This window comes from Enhydra lutris, unplaced genomic scaffold, assembly GCF_002288905.1.
Source record: "Enhydra lutris kenyoni isolate GAN:26980312 unplaced genomic scaffold, ASM228890v2 scaffoldscaffold47, whole genome shotgun sequence".
Lineage (NCBI taxonomy): Eukaryota > Metazoa > Chordata > Mammalia > Carnivora > Mustelidae > Enhydra > Enhydra lutris.
In genome coordinates, this window is record NW_019154131.1 from 12,093,416 (window position 1) to 12,107,802 (window position 14,387).

Genomic DNA, 14,387 nt, shown 5'->3' on the forward strand with positions numbered 1-14,387 from the left:
CCCCCAAATTAAGAGTCTCATGTCTACCTACTGAGCTAGCCAGGTGCTGGCTAATTGTTAGTATTAATATATAGAATACCTACCTACATATATATATTATCTATATATATAAAATATAATATTAAAATTCTACTTACTCAAGTCAACCTGAAACGTCAATGAATTCTTATTGCTTAAAATATTAAAACCTCATGATTTCATATTCAAAACTCATTATAGTGCAGGCTTTCCTTAATCACATCTGCATGATCCTCCCACTGTTACTTGGAGGAGAATTGTTGCTTCCACAGGCCAGATCTCTTTGCTCTTCATTTATTCAACAAATGTTGACTGAGCTCTTTGGATTGTTCATTCTGTGGGCACCATTCACTAGACATGCTTCCAGACTTATGCTACCCCCTGCCTGACCTGCCCTTCCCATCTAGTTTTCATCTCAGGCTTAGGTCAGACCTCATTTCCTTTCCAAAGACTTGTGGGCTTCCCCATGCTTTTGGACTTTTATACTCTCCAATATTTGTGTTACTCCTTGGTGCCCACTTCCTATTAACCTTTATTTTGTCCTTTATTTAAGTAGACTTTATATCAATATCTTCCTTACTTATGTGTCTGTCTCTCTAACAGGACAAGAAGTTCCTTCAGGTCAATACTTCTCAGATTTTGGTCCTTGATCAGCAGCATCAATATCACTTATGAGATGATTAGAGATGCAACTATTCAGGCCTCTTCCCAGACCTACCGAGACAAAATTCTGGAGAACCACAACTCCAGGTTATGGGTTTGAGGATGAGATAGGTTTGGTCGCCTCTTTATTCCCCAAGTATACTGCAAGATATTCAGGATCCTTTTCTTTCTGAGGGTGTATTTGAAAACCTTTGGAAAACTCTAAACCTTCCTTGCATACATATGTAATGGCTTATTTTTAACTTTTTCAAAAACTACTTGAACCAACTTGAAAAGATGATAAAATGGAAAAGAGGCACAAAGGAAAGGAGGAGGCAAATATGCTAACCACAAGAGTTGCTATTATTCTCATAACATCTCAGAGCTTGCTGGCAGCAGGATGAAAAAGGGAAGCATAATGTCTTCTTGTTTCATTTATACCAGAGGAGGTCAAAACTCTATAACTAAATTAAAAAAAAAAAAATCCCATATGGAAGCTTCTAGAGGGGCCAGTTAGAGAATTAAAGGATAAAATCCAAAAGTTTTATGACCTAGGCAGCAATGGTTTTCATATGACTGGTTTATGTTTATTACCACCCTTACACAAATTGTGCCAATTCTTAGTATGTAAGAAAGAGGAGCTGTAACTAAACCTGTGACGAGAACTCGCTCCGCCATTTCTCATAATTTTGTGGCTTGAAGGGAAGAAGATGACCACCAAGAAAATAATGTGGAGTGTTGTCTTAAAATGCGGCCCATACTCAGTGGGCCCTGTTGGAGACAGGAGGGTGTGATGAGAAGGCATTCAAGTGTTATTGATGGAAAGAATAAACATCTAAAGGAGGGTAGCCCTGTGAGAGTTCCCAGGCCCTGACTGGCCCCAAGGTCACCTGAAGAAGGTAGATTTGGACTGGAGCACGGGGTTTCATAATCAAGTCGAGGACTGGGGCCAGATGCATGGGATTGCAACAGGGAAACAGAGCACTGAGGATATAAGACAAATCCCTCCCAAGTACTGTCTACCATGGGGAACATTTTATAAGAAGATAAGAGCTTTTACCATGGAGATGAGTTGCTCTTATTTGTTGCTTGCTAACAAGGACATAATAAGGCTTTTTTTTTTTTTAATTAAGAACTTAAACCAATACCATTACATAAATTCAGACCTGACTTTAGATAGAACTGAGACACAAGAAAATTTATCTTCACTAAGTCCCTATTGATTCTGTGTATGGCCCTCTGTATTCCCAATCCAGATCCCATTCTCTCCTGTTTGACAAACTTATGACACAGGGACACCAGCTGGGGCCAGAGGGGAGCTTAGTTTCTGAGCGCTGAACACCTCTTGACTAGAGAGTGCTTTTACCTATTATAAGTAATCTCACTCAAATAATTTTCCTGAAGACAGCACTATAACGAGTCTCCCAATATTTGATAGAATAAGTAGGTGATGAAGAAGAAAGATAAAAAATTTAGAGTCAGGATTCCAGACTCACATTTTCCAGCTGCATGACCTCGTGAAATGAGATAATGCATGAAAATGCTTGGAGAACTGAAAGTATTTTGGTTATTTCTCATACATGGTCAGGGAAGTTAATCTTTAAAAAAAAAAGTCAAGTACAGTTCACACTAAAATAAGAGATGGGGACTACTCTGCAGGAGTTGTATGTACATGTCCTGATGTGTGCCACACGTTCCAAAAGTCCTGAACCCAATCCGACTTTCCCTATATGGTCTACTGACTGCCTATACCTCCTGGATGCCATGCTAGTTTAACAACCATTTCACAAATGAGGATACTGCAGCCCCCAGATGTCAAATACTTTATCCAAGCTCACAGAAAGATGAGGTCATTTTCGACAGGCCTTCCACTAGAAGAGAGAGGAATAATATTAATAACAATGCACCAACAACAATAACAATTGCAGCGGGCTCAAATCCTGGTACTTTGGCATATATTTTACATGTATTATCTTGTTTAGTTTTTCCAACAACCCTATGAGTCACTCAGTTTGCTTTGTTTTGGGTGTTTTTTTGTTTGTTTGTCTTGTTTTTGTTGTTGTTGTTGTTTTTTAAGAAGAGTTGGGGAAGGGCAGAGAGAGAATCATAAACAGGCTCCATGCTGAGAGCACAGAGTCTGATGCCGGCCTCGATCCCACCACCCCGAGATCATGACCCGAGCCGAAATCGAGAATTGGATGTTTTTAACAGACTGAGCCGCTCAGGTGCCCCTAGTCACTCAGTTCTAAAGTTGAGGAAAGTGAGGTTCAAAGTCTTTAAGAAATGTGCTCAAGGAAATTCAGCTAGGTTCAAATCCATCTGTCCTTAAGACCTTGATTTTCACACTACGTTCTACTGCCTCTCAGAGTAGAGCAGGGATAGGAACCAAATCAATGAATTCATCAATATCAAATTTTGGGGAAAAAAGTTTTCCCTTAAATTTAAATAAATTTAAGTCTTCATCACAATTTAAGTGCTGAAAATAAAGCAATCTTACACAGTTGTTCCCCTCTAAGTTTCTGTAGTGATTTTGGCTTATATGTATTTAAATGGAATCTAAAAGATCCCAAGATCTGTAGTTTAAAAAAAATTCCCGGGGCGCCTGGGTGGCTCAGTGGTTAAAGCCTCTGCCTTTGGCTCAGGTCGTGATCTCAGGGTCCTGAGATCGAGCCCCACATCGGGCTCTCTGCTCAGCGGGGAGCCTGCTTCCCCCGCCCCCCCCCATGCCTGCCTCTCTGCCTACTTGTGATCTCTGTCTGCCAAATAAATAAATAAAATCTTAAAAAAAAATTCCCTAACTGCATTATTCCCACCAAAATATCATTTTATTTAATATAAAAAATAAGTTCACCTGATTATTCCTTTCTCTCTCTCTCTCTCTCTCTCTTTTAAGATGTTATTTATTTATTTGACAGAGACACAGCAGGACAGGGAACACAAGCAGGAGTAGTGGGAGAGGGAGAAGCAGGCTTCCTGGCGAGCAGGGAGCCTGATGCGGGGCTCGATCCCAGGCCCCTGAGATTAGGACCTGAGCCAAAGGCAGACACTTAATGACTGAGCCACCCAGGCACCCCATGATTATTCCTTTTTCTGATCCTTCTCTCTTTAGGATACTGTATTTATCTTCATATAAAATAATCCACATAAAGAAAATAACCAAGGTGAGGGAAGGGAATCCTCTTGTTTTCTGGAGTATGGGTGACCTGATTCCCTGAAAAGAATGTATAGAGGATTAAGTATATATATATTTCCCCTCAAATTATGGTTCATAGTTCTTACCTCCCAGCAACACTAGCTACATAATTTGTGGGGCCCAGTGCAAAATAAAAACTGGGGTGCCTTGCTCAAATATTAGGAATTTCAGGGGCACCTGAGTGATTCAGTTGGTTGAGCCGCTGATACCAGGTTTCAGCTCAGTTCATGATCTCCTGGGTTGTGAGATCCACGCTCAGCGGGGAGTCTGCTTCAAAAGATTCTCTCGTTCTGCCCCTCTCCCCGCTCAGTCTCCCTGTCTCTTTCTCTCTCTCTAAAATAAATGAATGTCCTTAAAAGAAAAAAAAGAATTTCAAGATAGCAACAGCAGATCATAAATGGGCACACAAGGCTCTTGCAAGTGGGGGGGGCCTTATGCAACTGTGTGGGTCACCAGCTCATGACACCAACCCTGCCGCCACACAACTTTATAATTCCAGGGATACAGCAGTAACAAACTTTGCTCAGTGTAGCTAAGGGATAAATAATCCTGGCGAGCATAGAGTTAGCCCTCTTAAGTTACACCTGACTAAGGAGTCCTCAGAAGAGTATCTGAAGGTTTTGTTATCAGATTCGCTTTAGGCCTTTTGTATCTGGAACAAGTGCTTACATTGGTGTATAATTATAAAGTTATTTCCTTGGAAAAAGCCAGTCAAGTGTTTTATTTAAGTCAATAGTCATATGGGATATTTTCTAACCTAAACGTAATAAGGTAGAATAACAATATTGATTATTTCTTTTTCCTGAAGAAAGAGTATATTTATTTTTGGCCAATGATCTTGGTAGCTACCATGGCTTAGTGGACTTAGCTGGAATCTGACTCAGAAGGAGACTGAAGAGCCTGGGAAGGACACGAAACACAGCACTTCTTTTGGGATTTGTCTTTGCTTCTGCACATTTGATTCACTCACAGACCAGTGAAGTAAAGAAGGATGTGGGGGAAGATGAAAACCCAAGAATAGTATGGGGCTTCCAAGTGGAATTCCAGTTATTTTAAAAAAGATATTAAAAATTTGCAATTTTCTCAGGCACCTGGGTGGCTCAGTTGGTTAAGTGTCTGCCTTTGGATCAGGTCATGATCCCAGGGTTCTGGGATCGAGCCCCGAGTTGGGTTCCCTGCTCAGTGGGGAGTCTGCTTCCCTCGATCCTCCCACACTCAAGCTCCCTTGCTCTCCCACTCACTCTCTCTCTCAAATAAATAAATAAAATCTTAAAAAATTTGGAATTTTCTGAAGGATATTTATTCTAGAAAAATAGCTTAAACAATTAGAATAATTTTAATGTATACAAAAATCTAAAAGATTCCCTCATCTGCTAAGATTTTAATTACCGACAAGTAAAGAATATAAAAAATGTAACTACATCTTCTCCCTTCTCATCTTCTGTGTCGATTAGTGGTCAAGTTGGCCTGTTAAATGCCATCGTGAGGGGCATCTGGGTGGATCCATCAGTTAGGCATCCGACTCTTGTTTTCAGCCCAGGTCATAATCCCGTGGTCCTGGGTTCAAACCCCATGTTAGGCCCACCACTCTGCAGGGAGTCTGCTTGTGACCCTCTCTTTCTGCCCCTCTTCCTGCTTGTGTGCTCTATCTCTAAAATCAATCAACCCATCTTTTTTTTTTTTTTTTAAGATTTTATTTATTTATTTGACAGAGAGAGACACAGCGAGAGAGGGAACACAAGCAGGGGAGTGGGAAAGGGAGAAGCATGCCTCTCGCCGAGAAGGGAGCCCGATCCGGGGCTCCATCACAGGACTCCGGGATCATGACCCAAGCTGAAGGCAGACACTTAACTGACTGAGCCACCCAGGTGCCCCTCAATCAACCAATCTTTAAAAAAATGCCATCTTGGAAAGCAGAATAAGGTGCCTTTGAAAGTGTGAAATGCAGTCGGTAAGACAAGCAGTGGGTCAAGCTCTGCAATTTTTCAAATTTAGTGAGGGAGAAAAAATGAAGGGCACTTTTAGAAATAAGGAACAAAAAACTGAAGGAAGGATACTTGCACACAAAAGCAGACTGCTCAGGAAAAAAACTAAGAAATCACCTATAGAAAGCAATCTGGGAAAAAGATTAGAAGAAAAATATTAAACATACTAAGGGGTAGATTGGGTCTCTACAGGTACCCAGTACAGAAACATCGGCTTGAAGTACTTCACACAAACTGAGGTTGGGTCTTTAAATACAGAGGGAATTAGGTGATTCAGAAGGACGGTTTCCTGAATTGCCATAAATTTGAGGGAAAGTTGAGTCTGGACTTGCATTGTAAAAATGATATACCTTTGTTAGTGACTTCATTTTCTGTGTTCAGATACAGTATTTTTCTTATATATAGTCATTCAACAGAACATTCACTGGGCATATACTAGGTGCTGGGTGTTGGGGCTGGGTCAGGCTTGGGGATGTGAAGGTGAATGGGAGTATAGGGAAGGACATTGGCTCCTCTACTTGTCTTCGATTCTCAGCTAGGGCTCTGTAACAAAAGACAATTAATAAGAGAAAAGCATATAAATTTATTTAATGTAAGTTTTATGTGACACAGGAGCTCTCATAAGGAAATGAAGATCCAAAGAAATAGCAAAACCTAAGTGCCTATATATTAGGTTGAGCGAAGAGAGGTAGTTGTGGAAGGGTAACTCAAATATATGGGAAGACTAAAGAAGAGGATATTTTAATAAGGTCTGTTTGTACAGAATTCTCTCTGCCTCAGCTCCTCACCTCTGGTGATGAGAATGTGTCTTTCTTCTTGATATAGGGAGGGCATGTTTCATATAAGATTTTTATCTCTCTCTTTCAGGAAGAAAGGGTAGGTGTCTTTCTTGCACCTGCTGTTTTTCATGTGCCTTTAGTGCAAAGTAGTCCTTACACCAAAAACATATTCTGAGGTGACAGAATCTGCCTCCTCAAGGGGAAATGACATATGAAGCTCAAATGAAAAGACTGTGGTAATGTGCTATAGAATGGCATGCACGTGGCACAGAATGAGAATCCTTACCCAGAATAAGCCAGTTATCACCCAAGACAGAGTAGTGTGGGATGAGTAGGAGTTAGCCAGGCTGGCAGCAGGTAGGGCTCGTGGTGGAGGGGGTGAGAAGAAGCAAACTGAGAAGGCACAGATGTGAGAAGCAATGTGTTAGTGGTGTGAGCTTGGAACCACTAACTATCTGTTGCCTTTGGAGGATGAACTGTCAGGCAGACGCTGATAAGATGTGGTCTTAGAGAGGAAGCAGGGCTTGTTGGAGGCATGGAGATATGGAAGCATTTCAGTAGCTTTTTTTTTTTTAAGATTTTATTTATTTATTTGAGAGAGAGCAGAGGGAGACAGAATCTGAAGCAGAGTGCACTGAGCACAGAGCCTGATGCAGGGCTCGATCCCATGACCATGAGATCACAAGCTGGGCTGAACCCAAGAGTCAATGCTTAATGAAATGAGCCACGCGGGTGCCCCTACGGAAGCATTTCACACAAGGATGGGGTTGGAGAGGGTCCTGCTGAAATTTTTGTGTTAGAGAGTTCACTTCGGCTGTGCTACTGAGGCTGGGTTTGAGTAGGACTCTTTGGGCACTGGTACCCTAATGCAGGGGGAGATATGGTGAAGGCCAAAGGTGACAGTACCATTAGGAAGCACAATTAGCAAGACTTTGTAAAGGTTAGATGTAGGAGCTGCGAATGGGGGAGGGGAGGATAAAACAGAATATGAGTCCCAGGTTTTAGCTTAGGTGATTGGGTATTTATGGGTCCCGCAAACAGTTACAGAGTACAGAAAAGGAACGTGTATGTCCTGGTCAGGGTCCCCACAGGAAACAGGAATCTTGTTCAGGTTGGGCAATTTGAGGAAGATTTAGTAATTAAGTTACTTAAAAAGATGTGGGTACATGAGGAATAAAGTGGCTCCTTGGGACTAATAATAGTGGGGTGGGGGAAAGTATGCCGTGATCAGTTCAAGACCTGGAGGGAAAGGCTACTGGAACCTGGAGACAGGGCTCTCTGACCTCCAACAAGGAACTGTGACCTTCATCAAGGAACAAGGGAAGTTTATTGTAGCCCTGCAGAGAGATGAAGGAAGAGCTAAACGTTGACCTCATTTTGGGCTCTCCCTCTGATCTCCTGTTGGGATTTCTCCTTGGCCAAACCCGTCTGGAAATGTTAGCAGAGGGCAAGAAGGCCCACCAGCATAGACAGCTGGAGTCGGGCTTCATGGGGGCTAGCTAGAGGCTGTCCAGTATGGAGTAGAGAGAATGGGCTGAACTGCCAGTGTCTGGTATTCACCACTTACTAGATCTGTGAACTTGGACGTATTTCTTCTCTGTGCTTTAGTTTCCTCATCTGTAAAAGAGATGATAGTAATAATACCTACCCCACAGAGATGTGGCAAATTATAAATGACTTAATACGTGCAAAGTATTTAGACTGATGCTTGGCACACAGAAAGCCATAATGTGTTTGTCTGCTGTTATTACCTGTTACCCAAACAGAAATGCCAAGGAAGCAGGTGCATATGGGAATCTGAAGGTCAAGGAAGAATGGAGAAGAGATTCAGATAGTTTTGAGAGAAGTTATGATACTGAATGAGATCACTCAGAAAGAGTCTAGAGTAGCACTGTCCAGTAGAAATGTATTTTTAAATACATACATAATTTTAAATTCTGAAGTTAAAAAAAAAGAAAAAAGAAACAATGACATTAAATAAACTGAAGAGAAATAGTTGAAATTAATGTTGATAATATATTTTATTTAACCCAACGTATACAAAATGTTAACATTACAATATGCACTCAATAGAAAAACAATGAGAGACTACTTTCTTTTCTTTTCTTTTCTTTTTTTTTGTTCTAAGTCATTGAAATTTGGCATATATATTCCACTTATAGCACATTTCAGTTTGGAGTAGGGTGTGTCAAATGCTTGAGAGCCACATGTGTCAGGAGATGCTGGACAGCGCTGGGCTAGAGTCAGAAAAGCAGAAAAACCAGGAAAGGTCTCTGAAAAACACTCATAATTAAGGCTCTGGGCCAGGACAGAAGAACCAGAAAGAAGGAAGAAAAGTTTTAAGAATCCTGAGAGCGTGGGGCTGCAGGCATCCAGGTCATAGAGAGCTTTTCATTGTTTCAGAGTTTCAGATAGAGCAGCCAGTACTGTAAGAACAAGTCTACAAAATGTCCACTGAATCTGGCAAACTGAAGGTTGCTGGTGACCTTGGAGGGAATTGTCTCCATAAGAAAAATGGTAGCCAAAGGATGGGTAAGAATGGGTTGCACAGTTATGCTAGAGGGATAGTTGAGGTCATGGGAAATTTTAGAAATTATTAGGGAGGAAGAACATATACCAGAGCTTTCCATTTACATTTTCAAGGAAGGACAAGTTTAAAAGTGTCATAATCTCTCACACACTCACTCACTCTCTATCCCTTTTTCTGGACTTAAGTACCCTTTTACCAGTATCGTATTGTCTCATCCACCTTTGTTTATGCTTGTACTGGAGAGATCATGTTTGGCCACAGGTATCATTAACACCGGAAATTGTCTGTCTGGCAAATTTTTAAGGCAGCCAGTTTGTAAACTTGTTCATTCATTTCCGTCTTTCTCCTTTCCTCAAGCCTCATATTTCCACATGGGGATCCCTGTGAGTCTACAGATGAAGCAGGTGACGTGAACTATTCCATCTCCTTTGACACGCAGCTTGGTTCCTATGCAACCTTTGATCCAGTCCTAACAATTATAGGGAATCGGAGGTTCTGATGTTAGAACAAGAGTGTTCTCTCTGCCTCTGGATGGTATGGCATGCAGTTATGAGACCTAGAATGATTATAATTGTACTTTCTCCATGAGGAAATGAAATCTGAGGATAAAGTGAACACAGGGAGGGGCAGAGCCAAGAAAATCACAGAGAAATGAAGCCAGAGCCCTAGTGATAAGAAACTAGTTCAAGCCATGCCTACAATCTTTTTGGGGGAACTTTCTTTCTTTCTTTCCTTTTTTTTTTTTTAAAGATTTTATTTATTTATTTGACAGAGAGAGACCACAAGTAGGCAGAGAAGCAGGCAGAGAGAGAGAGAAAGGAGGAAGCAGGCTCCCTGCCAAGCAGGGAGCCTAATGCAGGACTCAATCCCAGGACCTCGAGATCATGACCTGAACCGAAGGCAGGGGCTTAACCCACTGAGCCACCCAGGCGCCCTTGGGAGAACTTTCTTATGTGAACCAGTAAGTTACCTGTATTTTTTAAACCAGATTGAGTTGCATTTTCTATTATTTGCCGCCAAAAATATCTATCCCAAAGCTTGCCATGGGCTAGCATTTGTGCTAGAATCTTGAATCATTTTACTACTAAATAAAATAAAATGGAAAAAAAAGACAAAAAAAAAAAACACCTCTTAAACGTTTCTCCTTGTCTGTAGTGATCTTGATAATGAGTATTATCACATACAGGACCAAATCTAAGCTTCTGTGTAAGGGGTTTCAAGGTCAGCAATGCCCTCCATAACGTATAGCCTTGCCTACTTGTTCAGATGCATCCCCCCTGTGGCACTCTATCCTTCGATAGTAATGAACTATTTATAATTTTCCAAACACATCCTGGAGGTTTTAAGATATGACCACACATTATTTGAAATTCCTCCAATTATGACGTGATAAACATGTCTCATTTCCTTGAATCCTTATGACTACATTGTGAGCTAATGACTACGTTGACCGAGAGATTATAGAAGAATGATGCTTAAGTGGCTTCCAAAACTAGATCATAACAGCTGTGCAGCTTACTCCAGGTTTTTCTAGAATACTCACTCTCTAGAAGCTTCCTTCCCATGCTGTGGGACTCTCAGTCTACATAGAGGAGTCAAGTGTAGATCCTCCTATCCATAGTCCCAGTTGAGCCCAGGCTTAGAGTCATGCTGAGTCAAGCACCAGAATGTGAGTGAAGAAACTTTCAGATGACTCCAGTCTTCTGGCATCTGAGCCACTCAGAGCCATTTATAGATTTCTGCAGTGTTTCTAGATGAAGCCCAAGACCTGATGGAGCCGAGATAAGGGGTTCCTGCTCTGTTCTCTCTGAACTCCTATTTCACAGGCCAACAAACATAATAAAATGGTTGTGATTTTATACTACTAAGTTTGGGATCCTTTGTTATGCACCAGGAGATAATTAGAACAGACTTCAGACTTCTGTTAATTAGAATTTGGATCTATGTGGTAGTAATACCCTTTCTCTTGCTGTTCAGGCAAATCCTCATCTCTGCCACCTCATTGAAGTCTTCCTTCAACTCCTCAACAGGCTTATGTTTTCTGTCTTCTGTGTATTTATAAGGGCCAGCTTGTAAATCATCTTGAAGAATTTTAATTGTCTGTGTCCTGTTTCTGCACCAACATATAAACTCTTTGAATGTAAGAACATGTCTTTTTGGCTTTCTATCCTCAGGGCCAGATTGCAGTATCTATCACACAGTAGTTGTCTAAGAAGTGTAATGAAATGATATGTTTTTGCCAGAAGTATTACAGAGTTCAAGTGCAGCACTGTCAAGAACTGTGAAGGGTCTGAGATTTTACCCTGTAAGTTGGATAAATACCCAGTTCTTCCCTCCTGTGTTTCTCCTTTAATCTCACACTGCTACTCTTTTACAACACTTCTGACACCAGATGTATGGGGATTTTCCCCCACAGCTAGCAAGTCTCTGTGACACAAAATGGGTATCCTAGAATTTAACTCAATTATGACACTAAGTGGACATAGCATCAGAGTCCACAGGTTAATGGCTCAGTCCCACAAGAGTCCCACTGCCCATTTTAGATGCCAGTTCCAAGTAGGAGGTCCCCAGGCTACAAATTGGAGATTCCCAGGACCTCATCCCGCTTTAATTTGGTTATTTGCTAGAACTGCTCACAGAACTCAAGGAAACACTTACTTCAGTGTACCAGTTTATTAAAGGATATGATAAAGAACACAGATGAATCTCCCAATGAAAAGATACAGAGGGCAAAATCTGGGAGGGTCCCAGGCACAGGAACTCTCTCCCCATGGAGTTGGGAATGCATCTCCTCCTGGTATATGGATGTGTTCCCCCAAACTAAAAGCTCCCGGAACCCCATACTTTTGGGATTTTATGGAGGCTTTCTCATGTAGCATAATTATTAACTCTATTACTAGTCCTTCACCCCTATTAGCAGAATGGGGGGGTGAGACTAAAAATCTCACGTTTCTAATCATGGCTTGGTCTTTCTGGTGACCAGAAGCCATCCAAGAGACCAGAAGTCCCCTCATTTTGTTCTAATAAAAAAAGACGCACCTAGTGCCCTTATCATTTAAGAAATTACAAGGGTTTTAGGAGCTCTGTGTCAGAGTCTGAGTGTAATGACCAATATAGATGTATTTTTTTTCTGTTATCTCATTAGCCTGCCACAATATCATGGATGTTGGCAGAAGACATGAGTCTTCTAGATCAGAGACAAAAGAATATATTATTCATGACAGTAGTGGTAGCTAGACTGTTAGCATTTCTGCCCATTCTCCAAGCTCCAGTTCCTACTAGGTGTTGCACATGGGGCCAGGTGATGCCTGAACATGCAGTACACTGAATTACAGGAGAGGAACCCTGAGCTTAGGGAGCCTGAATCTTTTATAAAGGTCAGTAAACCTACCTGCCCTTTGCCCTGGAGAGAGACACTATCTTGATTATACTAGACAGTAAATAAACCTGCCCTCTGCTATAGAGGAAGAGACTATGTCTCCCAAGGCTGTTTCCTCAAACAGTCTTGAGCACGTAGTCTGAAACAAAGAGGATCATTCTGTTGGCGGGATGAACAGAAATGTGAAAGACCCATGGATACTTGTCTCCCCCAAAACTCAGAAGAGATATCAGTTACATGCGTTATTTTTTAGGTCATGAAAATCTTCAAAGAGAAGGTGATAACTTAAACTGAGTCTTGAAATAATATGAGTAGATATTATGAGGTAGATGGTTTTAGTAGGATATTTTATGAAGCAGGAGCAATTTGAACAAAAGTGTGGAGGAATGATGACTTTGGAAAAATGAAGATGGTTTGACATGGATGCATTGTAGGGCATAAGGGAGAAAGGAGCCTAATGTGAGATGGATGAGGGGGTAAGCCAGAGACAGCTCACAGAAGGTCGTCTATGCCATGCTGACAGATGTATACTTTATCCTGTAATAAACAGAGAGTCAGGCAAGGTTTTTAAGCAATTCAGGCAGGTGATCAGATTCCTTTTTAGAAAGATACATCTAGCTGAGACAGAAAGGGCATTCTCGGCAGAAAAAACAGCATGGATATAATGGAGACGTTAAAGTGCCAGCAAATTGAGGGAACTGTAGCAGATCTCGGAACATGATGGTCAGTGCAACACTCATCAAAGTGAATATTTATTAAGAGTGATTTAACAGCTTTCAATCAGTTACCAGGTGCCAATTGTTAAGCTGGGACATAACCCCGGGGAAGTCTAAAGCTATGTCATGTTAAATTAGGCTAAGCTAATTTATGTCTGAATAATCTATAGTGAAAGAAGAGATTTGAGTTGGCAATTAGGTGTTCTCTTAACTGCCTACTTTGGTTAATTATGATGGTCCACCTGGAACGTGGTGTTAAGAAGTATTTTCAGCCCAATTCTGGGCTCAATGGAAAAGAGGTAAATCCTTAGTTTCGCCTAATGGTGAGTAACAATACATTTGCTGGCAATGGGCTGGGGCCAAGGTTTCCTCAAAGCTTATTACTGACAAACGGAAACCTATACAGCAGGTGGACCCTGTGGCAGGAGTAGTTGTATAACTATGCAGAGGTGATGAGGTACGTTAGGTGGTAGAAGTTCACAGACAGGATGGAAACAGGGGTGCTTAGGGTTTAAATCCAAGGTCTAGACGGGAAATATGAGATAAGGGAGGCAACAGCCAGCTTGGGGATGGAGATGCTGTCAGATTACACCAAAGGGTGAGTTATCAATGAGAGATTTTTTTTAATGCAGTGACTTTGGTCCTGTTGCTCCAGACCCAGAAGTTTGATCCCAGTACTTGATGTCAAAAGTGACACAAGATAAAGATGTCAAGGTTAGTACCTAAGGGGGAAGAGAGTGTGTCTTCTTTGGTTCAGGATTCTCTAATTTTTCTCAAGAGTAAGTATTTTCTTAATGTGAGTTTGCAGTATTATTCAGTAATATTTAATTCTGTTATGGAGGATAAGAAAAACAAGCAGGATGGATGAAACTCAAAGTGTGTCAAATGGCTTGCAAAATATAGATAAAATTAATTAGATGGGTTAAGTATAGATAGTTACCTATAAGATATGTTAAAAAATAGAATAGTTGGAATATACAATAAAAAAGATCGAACTAAAGAAGTGTGTGTGTGTGTATATACATATGTATGTATGTATATACAGATATATATGAAGGAAATTACAAGGGTTTTAGGAGCTCTAAGGGGTAGAAGGACCAAGAGACACAAAATATTCATAATACACTAAATGAACATGAGGCACA